The 6,000-nt window shown below is 36.8% G+C and overlaps 1 protein-coding gene across 1 annotated transcript in view; it reads right to left on the minus strand.

Annotated features, from left to right (window-relative positions):
* The window catches only part of bgnb (biglycan b), a 34,278-nt gene extending 33,266 nt beyond the window's left edge, over positions 1-1,012 (minus strand). The window contains exon 1 of the mRNA XM_066709865.1: positions 751-1,012. The gene's annotated coding sequence lies outside the window, so the exon portion shown is untranslated. The remainder of the gene's footprint in view (positions 1-750) is intronic.
* Positions 1,013-6,000: the final 4,988 nt, after the last annotated feature.

Below are 6,000 nucleotides of genomic sequence, written 5' to 3' on the forward strand. Positions count from 1 at the left end.
TGGGCGCAATTATTTCCTAAAGCAAAGTGAAAAAGCGGCGACAAAAATGCCAGCTATGTAAACACAGATAACAAACCCCTTTAGGCTACTTTTTAGCCTAACAACATAACTTTCCCACCCTGACTCTGAAAATGAACACATAACTGTTCTGTCTCCAAAATGTTTTAAATGGGGTTGAATCTGGAAAAAAATAAAATAAAAAAAGAACAGGCTAATAATCATGACATTAAATAGTTCGCAGGTGTAGTTATAAACCGAGGACTAATAATAATAATCTGGGTCTCACTTGTAGTCGGACTAAATGTCCGAATACAATTGAGACAGATTATGATTTAAATTAATACATATATTAATACAATTCAACTAATTTAAATTAAACTTAAATTCCTTATCCACGATTCGTTATAATTCATTATTACTACCAACAACAAAACTAACACACATTTAAAATGATCAATATGCTCCAGTACACAATGCAGCCAATGCATAAAGCAACTAACAAATTAACAATCCGCATTATTGCACACACCTAAGAGAGGTTATTTTAAAATAAATACATAAATAAAACGCCACCGCACAATATCGGTTAGTCTGAAATATATAGCCTAGAGGTATGTTTAAACTACCTTTAGTGAATACAAAATCAAGAAACAGTCATGTATAGTAATTTAAACAGCATACTGTTGTCCTCTAAACTGTTTTATTTCATCACACTCACATAAATAAATCCACGGGAAACAGGTAACCTACCTTTAAAATGAGGAATATATATCTATATTTTTTCCAAATCTGGTCACCAAACAACGTTTCTTTTCTCTTTTTCCGTTTCTCTTTTCTATTTTTTTAAACGCAAAATAGACATAAATATTGTAAATAGTTCTGTTTGGGTCCTTTATTGTCCCGAGGTCTGTGTCCCCAACTCCGTAGTTCTTAGTCTGCCAGCAGATTAGAAGGACTGGAGTTGTTTAACAACCACGAACATAACATAAAAAAGTCGGTCCCACATTTTAGAACCAGCCCCTTTCTGAGAGAGAGAGAGAGAGAGAGAGAGAGAGAGAGAGAGAGAGAGAGAGAGGGGGGGGGGGTGGGGGGTAGAGAGAGAGAGAGAGAGAGAGAGGGGGGGGTGGGGGGTAGAGAGAGAGAGAGAGAGAGCTACACAGAAATAAGGGTAGAATTACGAAACTTTACATTTAAGACTTCAGGTAAAGGCTGTATTTGGACATTTTACGTCACCATGACTAATAATAATAATCGGGCTAATAAGAAAAACAATAAAGAAAATAATAACTATAAACTTGCCAACTAATCACTTTAATAATTTTTCGATTTATGTATTATATGGTATATATTATATAACGTATTACATATTACTCAGCAGTAGCATGTTTGTTACAACGTTTAATTATATAATAATAATAATAATAATAATAATAATAATAATAATAATAATAATAATAATAATAATAATAATAATAGTTGTTTCCTTAATTTGTTGCAGTATTTTATCCAATACATCTAGGACAAATCAATGTATTGACATAACAACAAACTACACAAGAGTCAAGAGTAAAATCAAATCAAGCAATTCTTTCTCCTCTAGCAATCAGCTGTAAAATAGCTCTTTTTATCTCCCGTTGGAACAAAGCAACACCCTCTTCTATTCTTCAAAGCTCCGATAGCGCAATTCTTAGGTTGCCCTTTAAACTTATATCTGGGAACTGAAGATGAATCTCACCTCAGAGCAATATCTGCCTGGTCGCAGGTAAACACAAGCTCCTTTTAATTAAGTTTCATTTCATGTAATGACTTTGAAGGGAACAGGTGCGGAACTAATTATAGAAGAAAACAAACATAATATACAAAAGCCAAAAGCCTTTGCAGCTTTATTGAGATCCAGCACAGAGGGCCTTATTGAAATAAGGGAAATATTACAGAAAAAATATTACAGAAAAATAGCATATAAGAGTCAGGAGTGTCTGGTACTTCACAATACCTGAAGATAGAATTTGCCCATAATACCAGTATGTACTGAAAATATGACATTTCATATGCAATACATGGCTGGCTACTTGTTCCAGACATCCACATCTATTGGCATACAGACGTTTTTCTTATTCAGTCTTATAGGTACGTAGCTTGTTCAAGGACAGTTATCAGGTCAAGACTTGTACAGCAATGGGACACAACAGTGTGGATCAGGTTGGATTACACAGATCAGCTTGTTGATTCCTGAACTCAATCGGTCAAAGACAACAATGCATCAATTCTCTCTTTGATCTGAACGTGCTGAAAAGTGCTCATCATTTTCTTAAGTCGTGAAAGTAAGCTTCTAATAGAAAACTTTACACGAGACTAAATGTTGTTTATTAATACATGGCCAAGTTTATTTTTGTAAGTTTATGTTGTTACCCTTGATTTGATTTAATAAATCCAAGTCGATTTGGATTCAAAACAAATCCGCTAAATTACTATTAATAATAAAAATACAAATAAAATACTATAACATGTATTAATATATACTAATGCATAATAATAATATTATCATAATATAAAATATAGAAACATATTCAAGTTTCTCACACAAATGTATCACTTGTCGCAATTATGTGAAGTCTGCTTTTCTTTCTTAGCGTTATAATCAAACCTCTTTCCAATGTTCCCTCCGACTCCTACTTAAGTCTAAATAAAACCCTCCCCGTCCCACATGATTGCTACCTTTGATAATCCGCTCCCTCTTTCGCTTCTGTCGAGCAAATAGGCTAACCAGGTGATGTCTTATCAAGATGTTGCAAGCGCAGCTGACGGTGTCTAAAAACGCTGGCCTGCTGGATAAAGTCAAAAGAGTGTCTCTGTCTGTAAAAGCCGACAATAATTAGTCACGTCTTTATGTTTAAGGAATGAAATGCTGCCAATCCTACCCCGCACTCCGGAGAGAGACGCATCACTGTAATTTTCTGGAGTCTCATCTCACCGCTCACGTCTTCTTCTTCTGAGCAGTATTGAATAGTCCGAGCTGTGCACCACAATTTGTGCGTCTCTAACAGTTCCCCTGAAATAGTGTTTCTTGGCACATGCAATATTGGTTTGGGTTTCTCAATGCATTTAGATTCTGCTTAATTTAATATTGGTATATACATAAACAATGTTTGGATGCTCAACGGATTTTACAATCATTGTTTCTGCTAGTTCACCTGCACTAGTCTAAACGTGCACTGCGTGAATTTGCTACGGATCTTGGAAGAGGAAGCAGTATAAATCTAGCAGACCTTATCAAACTGACTGAAATAAGAGAACAAACAAACCAACATTAAAAAATAAATAAACCTGAATACTCCATCAACAACTGATCTTAATCTTCCAGGAAGGCATGCTGTATCCAAAGGAGATAGGATCTGTAGCAGGGAGAGTCTTGGAAAGGATCCCAGAGTGTATGTGGCAGCAGTAGAGCAAGGTATGGAACCAATATATCCCAAGATCCCCAATGTATTCTGAGGGCCTCAGCATAAATGACCGTGACTTGTGCTAGCTACAATGGGACATTAGTTGTGGACGTTTGTATCCACTGCTTTCATGACTAACACTTCAAGAAACACCAAGGGGAGTAAACTGGTGCCCAGGGGTCCAGTAGTCTATGCATAGAGACAGGGTCATTGATTGGGGCGGTTGGGGGTGTCCAGGAGTTACTGGTCAGAGTATCATCACACAGACACATATAAATATATTTATACACACTGTAAGTGTCCAGCGTTTGACAATAGTTCCATTCTTTCCATTCATTGTTTGTGTTCTGCTATATCAGAAAAATGCATCCAATTTGCATTCCACTGCAGCTGGATAGTTTAAATCACAAGACATGTGCATCAAACCATTGGCAAGATAAACAGGCATGCTCCTGGTACTGGATATAGATATGCAGAGATACACTGTGAAACAAATATAGCTTTCACCTCCAAATTGCTAATATTATTTTAGTGATAGGCCTCTGCGTTTTCACTATTTGTATGTGTGAGAATAATCACCTATTGAACTACAATCAAACAATTGTGTTATTGAAATAATAGATTGTGATTAAAATATAAAACTATTTGTCATTCAGAAAATGCAAAACCTTATAAGCATGACAAGGACCAGGGTAAAGAAGTAAAAAAATTACATACATTCAGGATGGGAAAGCAGGCATGCATGTCTTTACACAGTATTGTAGGGGTGTGGAACAAGCTGCCAGCCACATGGTGAAAGCTGACTGTTACTTTTCAAGAAATGACTGTTTGAGATTCTGGGGTCAAGTGGGAAACCCAAGTAAGCAGGCTGTGCTGAATGCAGTCTTGTTTGTAACATTTCTTGTTTTATTAAATTAACTTGCGGGGGGTGGGGGTAAAGAAAAGTTCACATAAAAAACAATACATCATTTTTTAAATCTTCATGTATTGGGCACAGATTTTAAGTGATAATCCAGGAAATCATGTCAAACAATTCTTGGAAAAATGCTGTTAAGAGTGAATAGGAGCTCTGGCAAGCAGTTGAGCTGTGTTTGCTGTCAGTCAGTCCCCCAGGACAGGGGAATAACTTAAAAACATTAGTCAGAGCACATTTACACAAGCCATAACCGGAACAGCAGCTGTCCTGTGATACAGAGACTTTTGACCGAACATAGGATCAGAATAAGAGACCCAAAAGTCTTGTTTGTGTGATGGTTAGTAGCTAATTGACCTCATAACGCCATACAAGGCTTTCATGAAGGAGCCCAAGGAGTGAATCTCTAGTACTTGGCTGGGTAGCTTCACTCCACGAAACGTTGCCTCTTCTCAGTCCTACTAAACTTAATTTCAGCTTTTGTCTCTGGGTTCTGTTCTTGGCTTCTTGCTAAGTAATAGTAAATCGAATGACAGGGCTACTTTGCAACAATGATAACTTTTTTAATAGTAATTCACCAATTTTGTATACATAATAGAATTTTCATCACTTACGTTTTCATCTATATATGGTTATTTAGTTCTCAAAAACTACTGAATGCATTTTGATTAATCTTTGTATTACAATGTTGGTAATTTATACAGGTTACAGCTATAATGGTTAATAACCCATCTATATAGTATTAATACATGTTTAATAACAATCAACAATAGTGTTATACATGTACTCACTGTATAAACATATATAACTATTTTGCAGGAAAAAGGGCAGTCAGTAATATACATATAATCCCTTAAAAAATCAAATGTAGTCAATGGACAACAAAGCTGTAACCTCATCATACAATGTTACCAAGCTTCTCCACGACACTGACACACTGATGCACAACCAGACGCCCACAGGTATTCACAAAGATACTGCGTCCAGAAACGTCATCTGCACACAATTGCTCATTCCTCAGTGAAGCTAAGGGAAGCACAGAGGAAATGAATGAAGATGAGGAACCGGATGATCCTGCGGGCCCCTGCGGTCACAATGCGCTCTTGGAGAATCCCATGTACAACACAAGCCAGTGCCGTGTGTGATAACTCAAACAGGCCACGGCCCTACGCTGTGCCAGCTCTCGTAATTGGAAAATGTATATGGTCTATATTCGTTGTGTCTCGCGTTTGGCACGTTCTGTAAGGTTATGGCTCCTCTCTCGGCCACAGAAACCCAGCTTTTGGACTGCGTTAAAAGATTGTGCTTTCCTCAGCATTGGGCAGCATTCCAGGTAGCTAGGCAGTTCCAGAAAAGTGCAGCAAGAATGACAATAAAGAGCAACGCAAACCTGGGGCGTTTGCACAGGGAGATTTAAGTAGGTGGGACATTGGCTCCCGGTCGAAAAAGTTTTTAAAAACTGTGTTGCAATCTGTGTTTACTTAAAATAAGGCATTTATTAAGCTTGTTTTGTGTGTGCAAATGAGTTGTTATTTGTTTGTTGTTGTTGTTGGTATTATTATTATCTGTCACACTATGGTACATCATTTGCTGATTCGTATTTCTCTATTTTCTTTCCATAAGTGAAGATTTTTATTTAAATTGAAA

This window comes from Amia ocellicauda, chromosome 7 (assembly GCF_036373705.1).
Source record: "Amia ocellicauda isolate fAmiCal2 chromosome 7, fAmiCal2.hap1, whole genome shotgun sequence".
Classification (NCBI taxonomy): Eukaryota; Metazoa; Chordata; class Actinopteri; order Amiiformes; family Amiidae; genus Amia; species Amia ocellicauda.